Below are 25,700 nucleotides of genomic sequence, written 5' to 3'. Positions count from 1 at the left end.
TGGATGGAGAACCAAGGTCCACAAAATCACACACCTTTATGCTGCTTTGAGCTGATTGGTGGTTTTCTCCTTCCCTTCACCCCATCTCTTGTCTGTGTTCTCCATCTATCTCATCCATCGTTTTTTATGACTTACCAACCCTCTCAATCACCCTGCCCTCATCTGTCGGGAAGTTTGACGAATGCCTCCTCCTGCTGTTTTTCCTTTCACTCACTTCTCTCGCTTTGCCTCTCCCCTCTTTCTTCGTGGCATTGATTTTTTTTTTAATTATGGCCGGGTCCTAAGTCTCCTCTTCTCCAGTTGACACAATCAATCTTGCAGCCACTGAGAGGTGGTCAGTCAATCCAGGCAAGTTGAGTGATGAAGCTGAAACTCCTCTATATCCTTTGAGGGGTGATAGATCAAGTTTTTAAGAATATTAAAATAACAGCAAGAAATATATCATATAGAAATGTATAGCCTCTGTGAATATGTGAATTAAAACAGATGTGTCAGATACCCATTTATCTTTTTCGGAATATTTCTGTTTTAATCATAACGCAAGACAATGGATATCACACAAGAATTATGCCGGTGAACATCTTAATATCATTCAATAAACTATGTAAAAAGCATGTTCTCTCAGAGCACGATGAGAGACGACTTCTATTTCAACATATGCGATAATGGAATTTATTGGCCTATATTTAATTGAAAACAGACCTGTTTTAAAATACCTTTTTTGAAACATTTAGTTTGAGGAGTAAATAGCCTTATCTTCTGTTATCCTCGCAGCACATCAGTTATGCGGTTTTGCAGGGCAAATTCATTAATAATAAAGGTAACTTCATAATAATCATAGGCCAAAGAAAAATGTAACTGGAATGTAACAGGCCTACATTAAATGGAAATGCCAAATGCTCCTAATGTTGCCAATAATTGATGTTTTTGACTATCTCTTATCTCTTTGGCTATTGTTGCTATAAAGTTCATCATGTTTTGACGCACCCCAAAAAAGGGAGGTTTTTGCAGGGACTTTTGCAGTCCTTGTCCTTTGGCCCTTCCCGAACGTTATGCCACTGGGCAGACAGCACAGTGCCTTGTTACGTCATTTGGCTGGCTTGTTGAGAGCAGTGGCAACTAGAAAATCATATTTCACCACATTTTAAGCTCTTTATTTCCAAATGTAATAGGAATGGTTCAATGAATCGTTCGGTTGAAATGCGTATATGAGAGTATGTTCAGTAAGATGGACACAAAACATACTGTGTGAAATATTGTATCCCATAATGCAATGCACTCAACCTTTCCAGTGTGCATAAACAAAGTGAAGATAATACAGCTGCACACTAATAGTCAACCTAATGATATAATACAGTTACATTTGAATATTTATTTCATATGTTAAAATGCAGAGTTTAAATTACATTTGAACTTTTCTTGACAAATTATTTAATTCCAGGAAGCCACCACTGAATAGAAAATTGTAAAAGTAATTTTAGATTTAAACTTGCAGTTCTAACTTTTTTCTCTCAAAATTTTGTGATATAAATTTGTAGTTGCAAATTATAAATTTAGTATTATTTATACTGCTGTTTTAGCATTTATTAAAATTCTACATGCCCTTTTTTGAAGTATTTGTTTATGTGCTTTTGTAATTTCTTTATAGTATACACACACACACACACACACACACCACACATACACATCTGTTTTATTTACAAGTAGAAGCACAGGGCAAATCTAATAGTTTATTTTGAATATAAAGTTAATATTTCAAAAGCAGGATGCTACACTGTTGTCATATGAACCTATTTATATAATACATTTGGCATCCAGTAAAAAAAAAATTCTAAAGATAAAAATGGTAGGATATGATATCCAGTGCAGTATGTTCTATTGCAAATTATATATAATTTATACTACAGATACAGCACAGGCAGTATGATTATATTTTATTCCAAATAAAGGTCATTTGTTTATTGACCTCCCATGTGCAGTCCCGTGTTTCTGCATTCCCTGTCAATATTAAGTCACAGTGTTTAGTTATTATTTGCATAATTCACTCGAAAAAGGAAGTAGGTTTATTAATCAGAACTCACCACTTTCCAGTCTGGCTGCAGGCCTTCCTCTTTATAAAGGATGTAATCGATTCTCCTACCATTGCCTTTCAGGGGGATTTTGCGCCCCTTCTGGCTGGGACAATGGTTCTTGCTAGAAGGGAACACCAAGTACTCTTTTCTCCCCTCTTCATTCTCCATAACCCTGTCAGACCAATGCAGTTAGACTGAGTGTGTCTGTCATGAATGCGTAATCTATATACATATATTTGCGTTGTGTTCAGTTTACTTTTGTAGGCTCTCTGGTGAGCTGGCTTCCTCATCTACAGACCACTCGTGTCCAGCAGTGTACCTGTATAATATGAACATGCAAACACACACATCATTTTTATATGAACTGAAGATATAGATTATGAACACATTTCCACCCTGAAAGTACAAACACTTAAAGACCCTTAAATCATTCAAGTAGCAGATATTTGACATCTCTGTGCAGTCAAGGTCTCTTGAGAGCAACTAGAGGGACAAAACCGACTGGGACCGCTGAAGAGTAACACCAAAGTTAAAATAAGCTCAAGGGAAATCTGTATGAGTCACGACTGTGCTTCTGATATACAAATGTATCTAATGTGTCATCTGCACATAACCTATCCTCACCAGGCCCATTGTACTTACAGTACTTTCCATCAAGGTGCTATTTGTGACTACTGTACTTTATTTAAGGATTCTTATGGGGCCTCTATAAACTATGAAGACTACTGAAGTGAGAAAGGCTTATCATTTATAACAAAATCACAAAATGGTAAACAAGTATGAATAACTTCATTGAATATCTATAGTCGCATTCAGACAGAACAAGTTTTTTCATGAGGAAGTCAGATAAATCCTTGTTTTGCAGATGTACTTTCACTGTAAACAAACACAGCCAGGTTTTTTTTTAATCAAATAGTGAAGTGAGAGTAAAGATCAATTAAAATAGATTTTGAAAAAAAAAAAAAAAATGAAAACAAACGATCAATTGTGATCAAAATGAATTGTTTCCAAAAATAAAACCCATCCAAAATAAAAAGGTTTTGTTTACATTTTGGTGTGACCAGTTATTATGTATATATAAATGCACACAAATGCATGCATTTCAGAAAACATATGTTTACATATTAAATCTATTTATATATAATATAAAGTATAGTAATATAAATATATACATGTAAATATTGAAAAATATATACTGTATGTGTGTGCATTTATATATAAATAATAAATATACACAGTAAAAAAAATACATATTATGTAAACAAAAAATGTTTTTTTGGGGGATTAAACATTTGACAGCACTAATACACACACACACACACACACATATATGTCAAATCAACACATCTACTTTTTTGTTAAGTGAGAGTAAAATATAAAGTACATTTAAAATGTATTTAGTCATAGAATTAATATATTAACAAAGTACATACAAAAGAACACCATGGTATAGTTGAAATCTAATCTAGTATGGGATGCAAAAATTATGTAACCAAAAAAAAAAATAAAGGTTGGGTCATGGACTAAATATGATTGAGTACCCCTGTTCTAGAGGTTAGTAACAAAACTGTTATCTTTCCATCTATTCAGAGTGTCGATCTCCATTCCCTCACCAGGCCTTGAACCTCAGAGGAGAGAAAAAACAGGGTGAGCTAAAAAAAGAGAAGTGGAACACACCCATAAATGACGGCCACTAAATTCAGAAGTGTCATTAAAGGCCTGCACTCCGTTAGATCTATTTCAGATGCGGGACTGGGCAAGAACCTCTCTCATGGTCTCCTGCCAGCTCATCTAGTGCACCATCTGTGTGTGGCCGCGGAGAGCACAGCCGTGTGACAACTCATTTAGCTCTGACATGGAAGCAACTTTAAAATCTCACAGAAATCGAGACACTTCCGAAAAAAGGCCTGTTGCCATGTTATAAGAGATCTTATTTGTGTGTGTGTAAAAGGTTAAAATGGCCATAATGAAATATTTTATTACATTTTTTAATACAATATTTAAACTATTTAATAACAAATATATATAACTGTAGTAATTGCCTTCAAATCTCACATTTGAATCTTGATGTTGATATAACATGCTGATGAATGTTTTGTGTCTGAACTGCCTATAGATAATATGTATGTTATATATTAAATAGGAAAATAATTGCATATCTGTCATATCAGCACGCTGCTTTCTAGATATTACCATTTGCATCAGTTCTTGAAAAACCCACATTGGTCAACCACAAGTGAAGATCTCTATCCACTAAGCCACAACACCCAAGCTCTCGTGGCACTGCCTGCAGAAGGTCTTTCCTGAACTCACCCAAAGCCCACGGTTTGTCTTCTCCAGGACCGAGACGACAGGGGTCTTTATAATGAGTGAAGAGGGCATGCTGCTGTTCCAGCTTATCCTCTAAAGACACAAACAGAAACCGTGTGAGAGAGAAAGAAAGAAAGAAAGAAAGAAAGAAAGAAAGAAAGAAAGAAAGAAAGAAAGAAAGAAAGAAAGAAAGAAAGAGTCTTTCAGAAAGGGTTATATTGCCTCCTTCTGGTCATACACAACAAGCTGAATATTATTGTTATACAGTATTATTTTTTGTAAAATGCATAGTTCTAACTCTAAAGTATAAATACATTCAAAAAGAAACTGTGAAAGATTAAAATATTGTTATTATTAATAGTAATTAAAATATAAAAAAAAATGAAAACTGAAAAAAAAACTATAATTTACAAGAAGAACTGTTTATTGTAAACATAATAAACAATGTCTGCCAAGTTTTTCCACATTTTGTCATTTTTATTACAAATATATATATATATATATATATATATATATATATATATATATATATATATATATATATATATATATACTGAATAACATTTAATAAAATGGCTATATACTCATATTCAATATGGAAATTTAAAGCTGCAGTTTTTTTGGTTAAAAAATTATCCAAAATCAATATTTGAGCAAGTACATAAGTGTTCGAAGCCATCGCCTTACTTTAGCTCGATTCACAAGGATTAAGTTCTAATAATGTTTTCTAATTGTTACAATTGAGGTTTTTGCGGGAAATTCGTGCATGGCACTGTGTCATTATGTAACGTCTGTAAACATAAAGAAGTTGTCCTGGATACTAGGCTATCGCATGTGAGGATCCTGTGGATCATACAATTATAGCCTATTCCCACAGCAGCTGAAATAATTAAATCTAAAAAAAACTACTTTGATTGTGGACTGTAATCAAGAAACTTTATATGAAACACGTGAATTAAATTAAATTCCATTTTTTTATGTGCTTCTGATTACAGATAGCCTGGGTTTAAACAAGATGTGTATTTTAAAGACAATCAGTTTAATCGGAGCATAGTTTGCTTTTTTGGGTAAAAAGAATTGCTTAATATGAAATTCGAATGATGAGACAATTAGAAATTAGACTGTACAGAAATTGAAATCGACATGCTAATACAAACTATACTCATAGTCAGTCATGCAATGCTGATGTTGTTAACATTATTCATTTGAGAATAAAGTATAATAATAACTTGAAGAGTTTGATGTGCTATGAGCTAATCAATTAATTGGTAGCGCAATAATGTTTTCCTCAGTTGGTCAGAACAAAGCATAGCAGATTTGTTACTTGGTCAATTTACAATATATGGTGAAAATTCTTATTTGGGTCATATATTCCAAGACATATTCTAGAATCTGTGATTACTAAATACAGTGAAAATCCACACCGGCGCAGTAACTGACAGAAACAGATTCATCTGCACTGGATCACAACCCACGCATGGAATATAATTCTGCAAAGACCTGCAATCCCAGGTTTTCAAACATAGATGGCGACAAAGAGACAGAATTTACAGACTGCAGCTTTAATATAAATAGAATATGGTAATACAATAAATATATATATTTTATGTTAATAATAAATAAATATTTTGTTTAAGTTTTTATTTTATTTTTTTATAATATATTTTAATAAATAAAATATTGTACAATATATAATATAGTAAAATACAATACAGTAAAATGAAATGGCTATATATGCAAACACACATTATATTTAATATAATATTTTAATACCATAAAATATAGTATATAAATAAAGTATAGGATATATATATATATATTCATATAATTGATATTTTGTATTAAATTAATATATATATATACACACACACACACACACACACACAAGCACACATGTACACAAACATAAATATTTACACATTAGTGGCTTTTCTAATATTGACTTTGCTGCATTTTTTCAATGTTTCAAGACATGAGTATTTTGGGGGGTAAATATCATGGTATGAGTTAAAAAATGCTAAAATATGTCAAACCCAGCTGATACATATACTTATCTGTAAGTACTGTAGCTAAAGATATAATCAATTTTGTTGTTTATTACTTTATTATAAAATTCCCAGGGCTTTGTAAGGAGATAATGCTGGTACCTGAGGAGCAGTTGTCAAAGTTGAGGTCTCCGAGGATGACATCGAAGGCCACCTGATCTTCCAGAACCTTCTCCTCATCTGAGGGACCCGAGGTGGCTCTCTTGAACTCTGCTCCCCACTCCAGCAGCATATCCAACTGCTCGCAGCGCACCGATGAATCACCTGAGAGAGGCAGACAGATTTACACAAACAATACCTGAGAACTCAAATGTAATAAAACCCTGGATTTCATTTTATGGTGGGTCTTATTAAATAAACTGCGCACAGAGCGCATAGTGCAAAACAGCTCATTTGATTTCAATGTAATAAAATGAAATAGCGTCACACTGAGGTGCCTCCAGTCTATCACATTTTCACGACGCGTTCTGAGGCAGTTATGGCAGATGTAGAGATTTAATGAGGCTAGGGTGGGAAAACAGAGACAGGAGGAGTGCGAAAGAGCAGTGAAGCAAAGGAACAGAGTAGATCCTCTGTTACATGTCCCCTCTGCTTTGGTGGAGCTGACAGGGGCAGGTGTAGAAGAGAAAGAGAGAGAGAGAGAGAAGAGAAAAAGAACAGCAATTTAATTGCATTTCTCTTGGCTGCTGAAGTTAGAACTATGTGTGTTGCTGGTGGTAAACAATTACCTTTAAAAAAATATCTTAAAGGAGCAGTGTGTAATTTATGCACCACTCATGCAAAAACAGTTACTGATTACTTGATTTCTTGTTTCTGATTGGCCAAACTATAGTCAGTTATTTTATATATGGTAAAATTTGGTTAACTTGCATGTGGCGAGTGGGGCGGACCCGAGAGGCGTGGGAACGAGGAGTGAGGCCAGGTGTAGTGATTGGAGATGAGCTGCACCTGCGCCCCACCGCTAGTATCGAGTCCCACGTAGGAGATGGAAGGATATAAAACTGGAGTGACGACCGTGAAGGACGAGAGAGGACCAGGCCTGGGACATTGTTTTATGTTTTGGTTTTTATGTATGCGCACCAGTCGGCCGTGAGGGGCTGGTGCGCCGTTTTGTATTTATTTTGAATATTAAAATTATGTTTTGATTGTGCGCCGGTTCCCGCCTCCTTCTTCCCGATGTATGTGGAGTTTCATATCGTTACATTGCAATATACACTACTTCAAAAGTTTGGGGTTGGTAAAAAATTTGAAAGAAGCCTTGTATGCTCACCACGGCTGCATTATTCAATGAAAAATACAATAAAAACATTAATATTAAGAAATATTATTATAATTTAAAGGACCTGTTTTCTATTCGAATATATATTAAAATGCATGTATTCCTTTGATGCAAAGCTGAATTCCCAGCATCATTATTCCAGTCTACAGTGTCACATTCAGGAATTTCAAAAATCATTATAATATGTTGATTTGCTTCTCAAGAAACATTTACTGTTATTATGTTAAGTGACATTCAGCCAAGTATGGTGACCCATACTCAGAATTTGTGCTCTGCATTTAACCCATCCGAAGTGCACATACACAGAGCAGTGAAAACACACACACACACAGTGAACACACACCCCGAGCAGTGGGCAGCCATTTATGCTGCGGCGACCGGGGAGCAGTTGGGGGTTCGATGCCTTGCTCAAGGACACCACGGTCATGGTATTGAAGGTATTATAATGGTATTATCAAAGTTAAAAAACAGCTGTGCTGATTAATATTGTTGTGGAAACCATGACGCATTTTTTTAGACTTCTTTGATGAATAGAAAATTCAGTGGTGATTATTTAAAATAAAAAAAAACATTGTAACACTGTACTGTAAATGTCTTTACTGTCAAGTTTACTGTCAATTTAATGCATTACACAAAAAAAAAAAAAAACATTTTATTGACCCTAGACTTTTAAATGGTAGTGTATGTGTGCCATTAATATTGTCTTATTTAGAATAAAGTATAGAAATAATTAAATTACAACAAAATGAAAAAATGAAAAAAAAGAAAAAATGCAAAAGTATAACTTGTATAACAACATATAAAATATAATACCAACAGTAATATTATAGGGTGTCTGTCCGCTACCTAAATCTATATTAAATACCTTTACGTTTGTATTTTCCTTTCTGAAAATGAAGGTCTTGAAAAGTTTTAAATCATAGTAGAAAGTGTTAAATTCATAAAGATATGGCATTAAATGTTTCATGCACTGAAAACATTTTTATATCTTCTTTAGTACTTTTATTTTATTTTCCAGTACAAGTATATAAACATCTTTAAATTAATACTTGACATGCAAATGAAGTCTTTGTGAACAAAAATAAGTGATCTTATGGAATAATGGAAAATTTCCTGCATTTCCAGGCCCCAAAACAATAATCATATGTAATCATGTAATCTCTCTGAAATCTCTATACAGCATAAGAAACCACATTTCAGTGTGTCCAAGACAAGTGAACGGCCTCATATACATGTGTGTATATCAGGAGAATAACTTAAATCCACCTCCGCACTGTCAAAGTCTATAACACACACACACACACACACACAGAGAGAGAGAGTGTGACAGGCGAAAACACGCGATTGAGAATATCCAGAGACGAAGCTGCCTCCTCTGTTAACTGAACCACTCTTGTCCCTGAAAGTCCCTGTCCAGCATCATCTCCAGCATAATCAGGTTTCTCTTGCCTTCATCCCCGATTCTTGCCTCGTTCCCTCATGTTTCATTTATCCTCCTGAAATAGCCCCTGCTCTATAATTAGAATGGGTGGCAGACACACAGAGGCGTAGGTGGATCCCAGAATAGTAAGAGTGTCTTCGTAAAAAATGAGCGCTATAGACCGTGAGCTTTAAATAGGGCTGACGCCAGGATCGTGAGAGCATGTCGCCATGGGAACCGGGACCCTGTGGGCGAGCGGGACACGTTGATTAATCGGCGTGGAGAACAGGGGTCAACATGCAGTGATGTCACAGGCCTTGCATGTGAAGTGGTGAATCGGGTGTGCGTGCATGACACAAGATACTGAGATAAAGCAAAGCGGAGTCGTTTTCTACGGGTTGCACATGAACACTCACATGAACACTCCCTGCTCTGTGTGGAAATCTACTCAGAGGTACGGCAAACGAGCAGTGGGGTCAGGACAAACCTGTCAGGATCACTCGACATCACCGCACCAGTCAGGCTACAGCAACACCACCGGGGGGTTACGAGTGTGTGTCAGGATAAAATCTGAAAAAGCCACTCAAGCTTGTGGTCCTGACTGGAAAAATAGCTCCGGACGGGCACTAAATGTCTAATTTCACATATAGAAATTTAATTGATTTAACATATATTATTACTGAAATTATCATTAACTTGTATATATTATAATATTCCATATATAATATTTGATATATATTTGATATATTTTTAATATGGATATCATATTTTAATATAGGAATCATATATATATAGATATATATGACATTTAGGAAAAAAAATTGTAATGTTAACAAAACATAATAATTAATAATATATAATTCATAATAATAAAATACTGTATTATATTATATTATATTAAATTATTAACAGGCATGATAATAATTAATATTATTAATACTACTACTACTCAACAGCTGTTGATGAGGGTAAACTCACAGGTGCTATTTTTCTTGATTTATCCAAAGCTCATGATTTAGTTGATCAATATTCACTTTTAGATCAACTTCATGCTATTGGTCTTTCTGAAAATGCAATTAGGTGGTTTAGTTCATACTTGCATAATAATAAAAAACAGTGTGTTCCATTAAACAGGAATAAATCAGATTTTTTGGTTCAACAAAGAGTGTCATATGATGTTGCTAAGAATAACATTATTTTGTGTATTTGGTGTAATGAAATGTGTTTATGCAGTTTAAGGGCAAAAATACATTACTGTCCACATGCTGTACATTATTGTTTCTCCTCTATGCCCTGCCTTTCAGAAAGGCATAGGTTTTTTTTACAAAGCTCATCGGTCTGAACAAGAAACAGTCCTCATCCTCCGTAAATTGTGTTGCACACATATTTGGGTTGAACTGTTCTGAAACAGTGTTGTAAATACAACTTAACCACTGATTTCTAGTTGTGTCCTCTTTTGGAAGGCCAATGAAAGTAGTTTCTCTTTCACAAAGAAAAATGCAGCTTCTCCAAGACATGGCAGCGGAGGCAACAGCGAGAATAAAAGTTACGCTTTCTTTCTTTGCGTGAACATTTGGGCGGCATTATACAAATCTTCCCACACAGTGATGTAGATATGTGGGGGCGTGTTAAATCAAGCTGTTTTAGATGGGCTGAGTCTTAACTTTTATAAAGAATATCTCTCTGGATTTGAGACTTTAGTTTTTGCAACTTTGCAGATCTTCTTTTTACGCACAAAGAGCTTGTAACACTCCAAAAAAAAAAAAGGAAATATTGAAATCGCATCATATGACACCTTTAATTATTCACAACGGCACATGTTGATTTCCTATGACAGATGGCGCAGAGATCACAGAACAAAGAACAAAAAGAGAGTGTTTGTTTTTGTTTTGTAAGAGACTCTTCTATAGACCTTGAGTCTCCATCCACACCATGTAACGGTCTTTACAGCTCCTTGATGTAACCGATCAAACAGCTTATATAAACACAGCAAAATAAGCCTCAGTTATTAAAAATGCAACAGTGCAGTCTTACACATTTTCCATGCGTGGTGCAAATGCAAATGGCTGTACATTTATTTGCTCATTAAATTAGTGCTCTCACAGGATGTGTGTATTTATATAATGTACAGTGAGCTTAGAAAACCATGTATAATATATAATCATTTTGTTCTGGCTAACATTGAATTGCAATGTGCATTTGAAGGAAGCATAGATACTATAAACTCAATGAGACTGAAATAAAATGATCTGAATCTGAAAGCACTGTTGTGTTGTCTGTCTCCCGAGTTCAGGTTACCATTGACTTCCAGTGTATGGACAAAGACATGAGGGTGAGTAAATGATGACAGATTTAACATTTGTGTGCAAACTGACCATTTACGTCTCTATGACATCATAGCTTCAGATATGACTATATATGAGATATCAATCTGTCTGCTCTATTTGTGTGTGCATAGACACCCACCTTCAATAGCATGCAGATGAGTACAAGCGATATATCCAACAACCCGCTGATCCTGAGCAGAGCTTCCCACCTGCACCTGAGGGAATAGAGCAGGAGGACAAAAGAGATCGAAGAGTGAGAACTTTGCCACATCAAATTTGTTTCAGAAACGCAAGATCAGTTATGAAATGCCGTCAACACCCCTGAGCACTGTTGCACTGTTTCTCTGTCAGCTTCTTCTGTCATCACACTCTAGAATCCTTTCATCTGTCTGTGGTTTGTCTGGGGACAGAGCTTGCACACCTCTGAGCCCTTCAAAACACCTGCTCGTATCATCATTTTATCCAGCCGCACTAAATTCCCCCATTTCTTCTTGTTTTTATTTTCTGGCTCATGCATTATATTGGGTCATTAGTGACTGAATATTTCAAAAAGACAAACTGATTAGTAAGTGGAGAGCAAATTTTATGTGCATAAAATGCTGCAAAGTCAGCACGTACCATTTTGGAAGGGTGTTTTTTTTTCTTTTCTTTTTTTCACACACACACATATACCCACATAAGCTCTCTGCAAATATATATATATATATATATATATTTGTGTGTGTGTGTGTGTGTGTGTGTGTGTTTACATTTGACAGTGTTATTTTATTGCTATTTCCTGTATTTCAACATTAAATGAGCAAAAGTACAGTTAATTTTAAAATAGGCCAAATTTGCATGTGGAATAAAATATCAATACCGATAAAATAATAATATAAACACATATGTACACACATAAGCTCAGTCATTTTATACATATTACCATATAATATATTAGAAATAATCATATTAATATAATTAATTATTGATATAAAGGTCTATAAAATACATTAGTAATATGTTTATATATAAAACTGAATTAATAATTTAAAAATCTGTTGTTGAATTTAGGAATCACAATACTACAGTGCAAAGTATGAACAATGGATTTTAATTTTGAGATTTGCTTAATATTACATTCAACAGTGTTTTTTTTAATTATTTAATTAGATATTTTATTTATTAATTATTTAAATTAACTGTAGCATTTATTAAAAGGCAGACAAAGTAAATCTAAATTTTAAGGAAAAACAGGGAAATGTAGCATGCACAATTAAATTTCAATAAAATAACAAATAAAATGAGAGTGTGTAAAGATCTGACAGAAAAATATGTTTGCTTGTTTTTTTCTATCCTATTCTAGTTCTATTCTGTCTTGTTCTGTAGGCTGTGTATATTGTGCAAGTTGCAGCACTGGCATCTCTGTCCTCTTTTCACCCAGACGGCCCATTCAGTGTAAATCATTCAATGACTTACACTGGCTCGCAAGGACTCCTATTCAGAGTGCTGAGTGCTAAAATACAGCTGGACACAGTTTCTCAACCTCCTTCCAAATCCTGAAGTCCTCCGCAAAGTGCAAATTCTACATTTCAGCAGCAGGAGATAATAAATGTCATTGTTTTTCAGAGCTGATTTGTCGATTTAATTACACTAATGAGGGTAAGACCATGTGGTCTGTACCGTGAGCTCACTGCATTGGATCAAACAGCGTTCTTAAGCTTCATTGCCTTTCTCTGTTCCATAGTTTTATGGCCCCTCTTTCTCTTCCTGTGTCCTTGTGTATGAATATTTCAAATGTTTATCCATGCTTGGCTAAGTGTGTGTGTTGCACTGCCAGACTAGAGAAGGCAGGAACTCAGATGGGTGGAAAATGTTTTATGTGTCTATAGGGATGTCAAAGGTTGAAAAAATAAAAAATAAAAAGTAAAATAAATATTTTTATAGTACCGGTAGCACCAAGAACCAAGAATTAGATGACAGCCAACTATTTTTTAATGCTCATAAACCTGATTTTACCAAGTGCACATGTTCCTGAATCAACATCTTTGTTGACCCTGGAACAACATTGTGATTAACCAATCAGATTTTACAGTTTATAGTTTTTGTGAAGTTTAGGCTTAGAAATCAGTGTTTGGTGCTTGTACTGTACATCGATATCATTCATCTATCTTTTTCTCAGGGTTCGTTTTAGGTGTAGGGATATGGTTAAGACTACATTTTTGGATTAAAATGTTGTTCCAGGGTCAAAAAAATATGCTATTTATTTTGGGACAGCTATTCATTATGTCATTAATAATAATCATACAACATTTTGCCAAAAAAAGAAGAATTGGATGGATAAAAATGGACTGGAGACTTATGGATTATGTGGATTATTGTGATCAGATGTTTGGACTCTCATTCTGACGGCACCCATTCACTGCAAAGGATCCATTAGTGAGCAAGTGATGTAATACTAAATTTCTCCAAACCTGTTCAGATGAAAAAACAAACTCATGAACATCTTGGATGGCTTGAGGGTGAGTCCATTTTTAAGCAAATGTAAATTTTTGGGTGAATTGTTCTTTTAAGCCCTCTACCATGCAACATAAAAACAGAATGTGTTAAAGAGCATATTAGTTTTGTTGTTGCATTGAAATGTATGTCGCAAAATGTGAAATTTCACTGGTATTGCTTTTGACTGCTAAATGTCATCTTAAGTGTCTGCAAGTGTATTCTCTGACTTTGGACGAAATTTTATCTGATCTAAAATTCATGCAAGGTTTTTTGTTGTGATTATGTGTGCAAATAATGCTAATGAGCAGTGTGCTAATTGGAATGTGTCTGCCACTTGTGAGATCTCTCATAAGGTTAAAGATTATTTGCCCAAAGGAGAAACAGTCCGCTTGCTCAGTAAATCCATCACACACACACACACACACACACTCACACACACATACACGCACACACACACACAGAGGCTTGGCTGTCTAATGAACTTCCTCCAATTCTTCTAATCCACTCCTACTGGCAGCTTGAATGCTGAGCTGATAACACACACAGCGAAGACATGACTACAGCTGAAGACAGCTAGTACTTTACACTAACAATGCTTTGCAAATAGAGCTGACCACAGCAGGAGCAGCAGGTCACGGTCTTTCACTGTTGAAAGACAGCACTGATTGCTGTACAATCTTCAAGCTTTAGGGGGACATTTTGCTATCTTGCAGCATTTAATGCAGCATTTTAACCCCCTTCTCCCCAAATTATGCATAATTAATTACAGTGAAATTTTCTTGTACTAAAAACAGTAATTTAGTTTTACACAATGAATCCTCCTCTTTGAGCTTCATTCATAAAACACAAGCAGAGCAAATTAAAGAGTATGCCTTAGAAATCCATTTGTATATAACTGTCCCATTGAATGGTTTTTTTTTCTGCTGTTTCTTTAACACTTCTACAGTATATATATATAAACAACCTCTGTTATGATTTGTTTTGCAGCAGTTTCCATGAATGATTTGGGTGGACAACATAGTTCTGCATTCTGAATGCTGACACATGAACTATTCGTTTTTATTTTTGGAAGCCATGAAATCGATGTCTGACCAGCGAGATGGGATTTTTCAGTTTTTGAACGAGGGTGCTCACCGAGGCTGCACTTATTTAATCAAAAGTAATGTAAAACCTGTTATATTGCAGAATATTATTACAGTTAAAAATATTTTTCTCTATTGGGACACTATGGCAAAACATAAGAAACTAAAAAATGCATAAACGTTCCAATACATATAGTAGACATGGAATTTAAGGACACATTAACGATTTGCTAACGATCATGCAAACCCTAAACAAGCATCTACCCTTGATGTTGTGAGTGTAGAGAGCTCTTGAATGATAATAAGAGGGCTGAACATACATACTGAAAGGCCTTAATTAAAGGGCCGCTCAGTCCTACGGGAAGCATTTTTAATTAATTTTCCACTCCACACACATCCCTCCCTCTCTCCCCAGTTCATTTTACACCCCTTCCCCCACCACAAATGATTTGACAAAGCTTCGTCTGTTTATTTATCAGAAGCTGACCTTTTATTACCCATAATGACCAGGGGGTGAGAAGCAGTGTTGCAATACTACTGACCTGTTTTCAGAAGTGTGAGAGTAGTTCTGCTGTTTTGGCATTTTTCACTAATTTCCACTTTCCATAATTATGCAGTTTGTGTTAATGTATGGTTAAATTTGATTTTATTGTTGTTGTTTTTGTCAGATAAACACAAAAGAATGATAACGTAACGTAATGTAACTAGGCATGGGCAGTCGTCCCAAAATCACAATCTAGGATCTGAACCATGATCTTCCAAATTTTGAGATGTATTATCAAAAATATCCCGACTGAAACAAGCCTATTACTTCGCACATTTTAAAAAACACAGTATTGCATTAATCAATCAGTTGTCAAAATGGTCATTAAAACCTAAGTTTAACTTTAAAACCCTGCATGAATGTATAAATTAAATTTACATGGAAATTAAAGTTATTAAGTGATTCAGGCAAGAGCATTGAGAGATTTTCTCTGTCTTTACATTAATCACACAGACAGCAGTAGGTTTATTAGGCTACTGTCTATTTAAGACATAATGCACATATATAATATGCTGAAACATAGCCACTTTGAATAGTCAAGGACCACCCAAGAGGTCACATGGCTGACAGGTAATACAACCAATCATGTTTCATTTTCTGTCGAGTCATGTTTATGGGGGTGCAAATGTCCCCACAATAACAAACTCACGTGTTAAACTATGGGACGTATTTTAAAGAGTATATGCGTGAACTTGACATATTTCACATACTTTTGAAAATCCAGTGTTCAGTTGATCCTGATAAGCGCTCATTGTCACAGCTGTAATGTCGACGACTTTCTCCCTCCATGAAAGGGGTTGGACATGAAAACAAGAATGCGACACACATCTCCCTTTAATTCTTTATCGTAATCAGCCAATAAAGTATTAAAATCTAAACATCGGCAATTTGTTTATAATTTCTGCACAGGAGAGACTTGGTGAAATATATCCCTTTTTAATATAAAGCATGTCCCACAGTAAACTTTTTTTTTTTACGACGTTACATGATTTGAAATATTTTGGCATTCAGCTTTTAAGGAAGGGTTTAATGTACTCTGTAAATAACATGAGAGTTAGTGCGAGAAAAGAGCAAGACAGACAGAGAGACACTGACCTTCCACATCCCCGTTCCATCTGAGTGTGTTAATTAAACTATTTTTTTTTTCTCCTATGAACTGAAGTGTGAGCTTTCAAACTAATTATTTTAGGCTTTGCTCCAGTTGTCAGGCTCTTCCGGGATTTTCACAGCAGTTATTTTTTTGGAATTATGTCTCATTTAACTGCACAGACTTTAACTTACAGTTCAATCTAACTCTAGTCCTAGTCCAACACTGTGTACTATGTACTGTAGATGGTTGAGGTGCCCCACCCACTGTGAAATCTCATTGGTTCAAAACCTTGCTTTGAATAGCTGTGTATTAATTTTGTCTAATTGGCTGCGATTGTGCCACATCATTCAGCAGTTTCAAGTTCAAGTGGTTAGTCAAATAGATTGTCGCTGGAAACACATTGTTATTTCTGTCATTGAATTTGAAATGAAAAACGTAATTACCCTAGCCTTGTTTCGAAACCTTCAGGACTTGATGACAGATGTATTCAGTGGTTCGACAGATAAGCAAATAAGAGCCCAGGAGCTTGGAGGAGTATCCAAAGAGCATCAATAACTTCCGGAAGCTTACACCCAGGTAAAACTTCCGGAAACTTACACCCAGGTAAAAGACTGAACGTCAATTCAAGTAAGAATCTATTTAGTAAGTACATGTACAGGGCTAAGGCATTGACCCTATGTTTCTCTGTGTACAGTACTCAGTATTTAACAGGCTTCTCTCTCTAGCATACACACATTCCGAGATAGTATTTAGCAGCTTTGTCTGACACACAATGGCGGCTGGCCTCTTGCCCTTATAGAGGGGAATAAAGATCTGGTTTGGAATGTGGCCAGGATCAGATAGAGTGCTGAGAGAGTAATGATATCTCAACCCTAGAAGCCTGTGCTCATCATCACTCTAAATGAGGGCTATGCAAACAAAAACACAAGCTAATATCATACACAAATATAAACACTAGTTAATACATGCAAAGCATGAAACATCACAACATGCTGATGTAAGCAAATAGCGAAATTAGTGCAATTAACATGTCAAATCATTTCATACAAAAAATCCTGAATACTAAATTGTTTGAACAACAGTACAAAGCACTACAGCTTTCATAGTTAATCATACGCTGTCCATATGCTAACATAAACAAAGGGACTTTTTGTAACTGAAACTAAAACTAGCATGTGGCTACTAACATTCAACAGGTCAGTTCACATCACCATTTATGAAGAATTCAGAACAATTTGTTGTTCATATTTGGCTAAACCAAACGTTTGTAATTTTCTATACTTATATTATTATACTATTAGGTACAACCCTAATGTTCAAACAAAATTGACTGTATGTCAGGTATGCTAAATATGTACTGAAACTTACCTAAGTACTGTATGTACCAGAGTACATAAAAATAATTTCATAATTTTAATTAAATACCACCTTAGTTCATAATCCATCATCTACTTGTGCATACTTTCACCGCTTCTTATATAGAATTGTAATAACTACTTAGCTTAAATGCACAGCCCCATTAAGACCATATATAATGCAACAGGAGTGTACATCTAGCCATGCTTCAACAAAGAGCGGCAGCCTGTGTTTCTGAAAGCATGACAGATGAGTGTTTCAAAAAGGCCCTCTGGGCTACAAAGGGCTAGTTGTAAATTATTCAGGCTGTTTGTGTACACTCAAACCACAAGTCCAACTTTAACTCCAGATATGTGCCATGGAAAGTTCAAGAACTGGGACATGCCCTAATGTGACATTTCGATATCAGTGACATGCATCAAATGTTGTACAGCAGGTATAAACAATGATAATCAGAATGAATTGGCTGAATATAAAACATTACTCTTAAAGATGCCTTTACACTGGAGATCTAAGGATTCAGTAAATCAAGTTGAATGCTGCATTGGTTCACATGCAAGGATGTACAATAGCATAAACCAGTTTAAACATAAGGATATCCTGGATATAACAAATGCAAGAAAAATGGGTAAAAAAGCATACCATAAGAAAGGATCAAGCTCACCTTGGCAAAAAGAACTCCTTTAGCAGCCAGAGCATCCTCGCTGCGCCCATTAGGGAAGCACTCATAATGGGCATCCAGAATAGGGTAGCGACTGGCCAACAGAAGCCCGCTGTTCAAGAACTTGAACCGGGAGCAACAGCCTTTCCAGCCATAGCGTCCCACATCGCTTAGCACAAATGGAAAATAGCGGTGCAGCTGTCTCCTGAGCCTTTCTGCAGCTCGCCTTTCAAAGACTTCCTGCAGACAAAGGAAGTCCAGGTTGGCTGGGAAGAAGGCAGAGATCTCATGGTCAAAGGTGTCATCTCCGTGACGGCGTTTGCGCCCAATCGACCTTTTAAAGACTGAGGTGCGGTGTTGTGAAAGGGTATTATTGGGGGAGATGCCTCCATCGGCTGCATGGAAGCGAACCAGGGATTCCCGTGAGGCCGTACGACTCTCTAGGCTACCCGTATCTCCATCCCCGGTCTGGTGATTTCCTTTTTCAGCCTCAGTCTGCTCAGAATCAGGAGAGGTGATGCTGATTTGCACTCCAGCCGGATGGAGAGGACAGTCTTCTGAGTTCTGGATGATGTTGCTGTGTACTGGAGAGTCACCAGAGGATTGTGGGTCTGCAAACTGGTGGACGGCACAATCGGGAGCATTCTCTTCTCCATCGGGGTGCAGGGGACACTCCGAGGAATTTTGGGCTCCAGTATTGTGGACAGGGCAATCCGAGCTTGTATCTCCTGAGGGGTGAACGGGACACTCAGTTAAGGCCTCAGTTTCAGGTTCAGTGGTGACTACAGGCTCGGGACGATGGTCCAAAGATGAGGTGCGGCGGAAGCCCTGGGTAGCCAAGCTGCAGAAGGATGCCGCACTAATTGAAGTATTGGTGGGTGAGTCAATGTATATCTTGATCTGGGGTCTGCTCGCACCATTTCGGATCCGCTTGCCCACTTCACGAGCTCGCCGTTGAGTGTCTGCAAGGTTGTTGAAGCGTGCGAGTGAGTCCGGCAGCAGGCAAACATTGGCACTGCCGAAGCAAAAACTGCGACCCTGTAGACGCCACTCAGCAAGTGCCGCCCCGGTTCCAGATAATGTTCCCTGCTCGGCGCCATGCTTGTCTGGTTTCTGGTAGGAGTAGATGTAGGGGTTCCTAATGGTCTGCAGTGGGGCCCACAAGAGGAAGCCAATAAAAGCAAAGGGTAAGGATGCCAGTAACAGCACCAGGTAGAGCGGTGTAGAGATCAGGACCCCAAGTGCCAAAAAAGAGCACGGATCTTGGGAGCGTCTACGCTTCTCTAGTGATGTTGCTACACAGGAGGCCAACAACCGATCCAATAACCAGTAGCAAGGGAAAACAAAGACCCAAGACAGACAGCTCAGAAAGCTGAGAAAGGCACTAGGGTAGGGAGAGGTGTGCAAGACCATTTCTGGCTCACCTTGTATACCAACTCCCAGCCAAAAAAAAATTAATTGTACAAAAAAAAGACCTAAAAAGTTAACCCTCCCCCCTGTGGCGGAAAGAGGTATACTACATGGTTCTTGGGTCCTTCGCTATGTGCAACTTTGAATTTGGGATACACAGGGTTCCAAGCCCAGCCTCTTCCCTCCTTGGTGGGGCTCTGCAGTGCTAGAATTTCCTGAAGACTCTAATCATGGTGATGACAAAAAAACCTCCTGGGATTCAGAATATGTCGGGCCAGGAAAGGGAAGGCCTTGTCAGCACAGAGCCTGCAGACAAGTAAAGGGAGGGGGGAACAGAATACACAGGCAATCAGATGAAAGTAGAGGATAATGTGCAATCAACAAATTGGATCCCAGTAAAATTTTAAATGTTTTGAAAATCATGATGAATAATAAATAATAATAGCTTTTCACAGAACGCAGATCAGGACACCAAATGTAGCCTGTTATGTAAGAATTTAGTTTTTTGCTTCTAAGGTGCTTCATTTTCATCTCGAATTGGGTTTGGCAAAATATGTCATTTAATATAGCTTATTGTTTGTAAATGAAATCAAAACTTGTATGAAATGCAAGTGACCTTATAAATGCTCATTATTTAAATCTTTAAATCATCTAAAATTTAGAAAGAGGGTCTACCAGATGTGGCTTATTATCCCAAATGACCTTTTGATTTTAACAAAAGAGAAATTTGGATAATTACCATTTAAAAAGCTACCACTGCACAGGTGTCACTGTAAAATATGATAACTAAGTCCCTTTGTAGAGTGGTGGTTATTTTGTGGTTATTCCTCATGACAGAAACAGGCCTATACAAAAAAAAGAGCAGATGATGAGGAAGATTAGACTGCAACCTCACAGAGAGACAATTACACTGATTCTTTGTCAAAAGGAAGTACCAATTAAATGTACCTTGTTCTTGAACAAAGAACTCACAGAGGTGTTACATTACTTTGTTTTAGACCCTTTATTCAATGCAATTTAAAATTGTCAAATATAATTAATATAAATGTAATTAAATACAGACTGAAACAGAGCTTAAAATGAGAAGAAAAGAAAAATGTTGCATATGATTTTTTTTGTACCCCTAATACTTTCCCTCCACTCCTTTGATATTTAATAACCTTTAAAAAAGCTATCATTTTAGAGATTCTCATAAAACACATAAATCTAAAGTGCTTTGAATCTTTGTTTTGAAGGCAAAAGCTGTCCTTTTATGTTGAGATGCTAGTTGCCTTTTTACAGCAGATGCTAAATGAGTTGAAACCCTGACCTAAATCATCAAAAGATTTACCTCAGATCAAAGAGGACAGGTCAGCCTTTGACACAACCAGGAAGTGTATATGTTACTGCTGTGGTTTTATAACTGGGTTGACAGATGACGCTCATGTGAAGAAGAAGTTCACAAGACGTAACTTAATATCAAATTTAAATGGTCACTATCCAATGAATCCCCATTGGATAAAAGCAAGTCCTATCTCACACATTTCTAACTGAATATGCTGTTTCACATAGAATTATGCCACATTACAGATTATAATGGGTTGTGAATACCATCTCATGCAGATCAGCAAGAACCCTCCTAAAAATACTGCTAAAGCACAGATAAAAGTCTGTATTCTACCCAATAAGAGTACATTAGTTTCCCTAGATAACAATAACACAAAGCTTCACGTACAAATAATCCCTTTGCATCCACACTCACCTCATCTGCACACACACACTCAATCTGTGGAATAATAATTTCCAGGGTTTTATCCATCACCGCCACCTAATCTGTGCCGGACCAGTGTGTCGACTGCATAGTGGCCTAGACGTGAGGAAAAAAATCATTTTCTTTTGGGCTCCTCGTTGTCTTTTCTGAGAGGGCTGAACTTTTACAGCCTGCTGCGTGCACAGGGTTGCGCTGGGGAGAATTTGAGCCGTCTGACTCAAAGAGTGACAGACAGGGACGTCAGTGCACACGAACAGGAAAAGGAAGAGTGTAGCAAATGAATGTGTGGTAGTTTGCAGCTTTGCATGCTGTATACATGCACATTACCACACAAACACACACACATGTGCGAAGGGGGTTAAGCGACCATGTCTTTAGGTTAAGCTTGCCTACTGCTGAGCTGCTTTCAGGTCACACACAAACAAACACGCACACAAAGCTTGCAAAGGGAATCAACAACAATGTCCTCAACTCTTCACAGATTCCCAAAAGATTTGCCTGCTGTTGTTTAGCCCCTAAACCAAGCTGCCATATGGTTTTGTAAGATCACACATACGTACTTAACCACTAATTCACACTTAAAAATGGAAATTAGCCATTTAGTGTTTTACTCACCCAAGCCATCCTGCTGTAGGTGTATATGACTCTTTTTCAGGCGAATCTAACCAGAGTTATATTAAAAATAGTCCTGGCACTTCTAAGCTCTGTCATTGTAATGGAAGGGCATTTCTGTTGAACAGTCCAAAACACGTCAAATAAAGTGCATGCATCCATGATAAAACATGCCTCACATGGCTCCGGGGGGTGAATGATGATTTTGTCAGAAAAATATTCATATATCAAACGTAATGAACACTTTTCTATCACTTCCAATATCTGTCATACACGGAAGCCGTTTGAAATTCATTCTAATTAATTGAAGTCATCTGAAAGAAGAAAGTCATGTACACCTAGGATGGCCTGAGGTGGAGTAAAACACAGGCTAATTTTAACTTTTGGGCGAATAAACCCTTTAAATCTATACTGAAACTGACAGATAAATAGATGTAAATCTATCAGTGCCCAGATAGATGATCTGGGTCAGCACAGAGGAACATTTTATTGCTCAAAGATTGCTCTTTAATAGCTCAGGGGACATTACTTCACTTTTATGCTCCATTTAAAGGTTCAGTAAGTGGTATTATCCTCTCTGGGACTGTTAGACAGGGAATCTTTTCCAAAATCAACCTACTCAACTACAAAAGTGCTGTTTATTGGCTGTCCTGTAAACATGATAATATATAGAAATTGCCTAAACAAAGAAATTGGAATCTAATTCACTTAATTCAGTAATATACTATGCTGCAACTTTAAATATATGGACAAAATAGCTCAGATAATTTTGGTATTTGGTAGTATTTGATGAGAAATTCAAGTTCACATTAGTGGTATTTACATATTGTTATAGCATTTATTCACATTTTCAATTGGCTTTTATTTTTATAATAACATTTCTATTCTATAGTTATTTAGTAATTTTATGTGATTTGTCTTAGTTTCTCTCTCTATATATACATTTAGTTTTAATTTTGTGAAGATTTATGTACTATTTTAGTAATATTTTAGATAACCTTTTCAAATTTTCAATTTTGCTTTAATTTGTATTTTAGTTGTAATAATTTTAGTAAGTTTCAGTTAATTGCCAAGTTTTTAAATATTTATTTTTAGTTTTTAATATTTAAATGTCATTTTATTTTAGTTCATATTTGTTTTCATTTAATATTAATTACTGAAAATGATTTTTAATCATTTTAGTTAACAACAAAAACACTGGTTCATACTGAGATCTGATTTTTTATCACAGACGTTTTTGAGACACTGTTGAGATATCTTCTGAAACCCTAGGGAAGACAAACTATGAACAATAATTCATAATAAGACTTTCTTTGCTCTTATTATAATCTAACAGCTGTCTAGGAGAAAACAACCAAAACAATACTGAGATGTAATTTGTCTTTCCTGGGAGATATAATCCTTGTGTAGTCTTAAAACAGTTGTTATTGTGTTCGGGAAACTTCTACCTGTGGTTTTCAACAACCAGCTCTCTGCTCCGTGTGTTTACTTTAAGTGTTTGCACTTAAATGTTACGTGTGCCTTTGATAACTTTCCTATGTGAGTCAATATTGTTCCAGAACAGACTAGAAGCCTGATAATCAAGGCAATAAACTAAATGAATGCAGGCACCAACAGGAAGTCTGTTAGCGAACACTTTGTTTAGAAAGCCTCAGCTATAGATCTGTTTATACACGAATCCTTCACCTACTAATCAATACTGATCACAACTTTACCCATGAGGAAAGAGACAGACACTGACAAATGTCACGTCGATGACTGTGACTGTTTACCAGCCAATATAAACCTAGAAACACAGAATTTGCTCTGTAGAAGCTATTAACGGTTTTAGGTTATTAAGTAGGCCTACAGTATTTAATTAAAGTGACTTACAAAAGCTGTTGGGAACATGTCTGTGTCAAATGTTTACCACAAAATCGAAAGAAAAAGCTATTAAACTAACTGTATGGAAATGAAATGAAATATTATCTTAGGAATACGTAAAGGTTCTCCTTAAGTTTGATCAAGTTAGGACAATTAAGAAAATAAAAGTGACACGGTTACACTGTCTCTTAAAGAGAATGATTATCGCATGTATCTCTTTAGTAGATGTTTTACAGGTATGTGCATAAACTACAGTTTTGTTTTTTCAACAGACAAATTATTTGAAAGTACTATTTTAATGACCAAAAGACGGTTTGCGCTGGTGCAAGCTGTTAGTAAAACTGGCCCTTTGTGTGTAAGCAGTTGAAAAATGTAAAAATAAAATATAACAATAATAATTATGCAGTATTCCTTTAAGAATGCATATGAGTAATGCTGTATAAAGGAGCATGTTTTAGTTTTAGCTTCCTGTGAACTCTCTGATCAAAACGCTGATTAATTTGTTGTGTGTGTGTGGACAGGTCTTGGTGTTTGTGTGCATGTGCGGACAGGTTTTGGTCTTCTTAGTGTCTGTGTGTGTGTGTGTGTGTGTGTGTGTGTGTGCGTGTGTGTGTGTGTGTGTGTGTGTGGTAAAGGCATGAAATAATGTGTGATGAGGCTGATAAGTGTGCGTGAGGTGCTGGTTTTGTATCCGGTAACTTCAGAGATCAGTGCAAACTCATCAGCAGGGCTGTGCTACTTTTCTATTGGATCATTATTAAAAGACCACAGGAAGAGAGAGAGATAGACATAAAATAAAATAAAAACTTCTTCAGCGGTAAAGGCCTGACACATGATCGGTACAGATATTTTACTTTATTCATTCATAGAATCAACAAGGTCAGGCTAATAAAACATTAACATAATGCACAAACCCTGAGGTTTGCCACTTTTATGTCGGTTTATTTACCCCATTCTTTAATTTCCATATGGAACTCGGGCATTGCTTATTCTGGACTAATGTGTATGTGCATGCATGCATGTGTGTGTGTGTGTGTGTGTGCACCAGAGCAAGCGAGTGACACTGCACTGAGCACACTCAAGGGAGTTTGTTGCCATGGCGACACTGCACTCACTCATGAACAGTATTGCTGTTGTCTATCAGTCTGGTCAATGCCCATTTAGTATGACACAAACACACACACACACACACAATAACTTATTTAATATATCCCTTAGTCATCTAAACAGGCTAAAGGAAATATCTTCAAGCAAAAAAAAAAAAATAAATATATATATATATATATATATATATATATATATATATATGTGTGTGTGTGTGTGTGTGTGTGTGTGTGTGGTAAAGGCATTAATGCCAAATTAAAGTTATTTACCCTTCCATCAAAAAGACTTCTCCCATTTTCT

The 25,700-nt window shown here is 36.3% G+C and overlaps 1 pseudogene; it reads right to left on the bottom strand.

Annotated features, from left to right (window-relative positions):
- Positions 1 to 255: 255 nt before the first annotated feature.
- On the bottom strand, positions 256 to 22,078 carry LOC113081420 (sphingomyelin phosphodiesterase 3-like; annotated as a pseudogene).
- Positions 22,079 to 25,700: the final 3,622 nt, after the last annotated feature.

Source organism: Carassius auratus, unplaced genomic scaffold (genome assembly GCF_003368295.1).
Source record: "Carassius auratus strain Wakin unplaced genomic scaffold, ASM336829v1 scaf_tig00034405, whole genome shotgun sequence".
Classification (NCBI taxonomy): Eukaryota; Metazoa; Chordata; class Actinopteri; order Cypriniformes; family Cyprinidae; genus Carassius; species Carassius auratus.
Note: the sequence above shows the minus strand (reverse complement) of the source record. Positions and strands in the feature narration are given on the sequence as shown.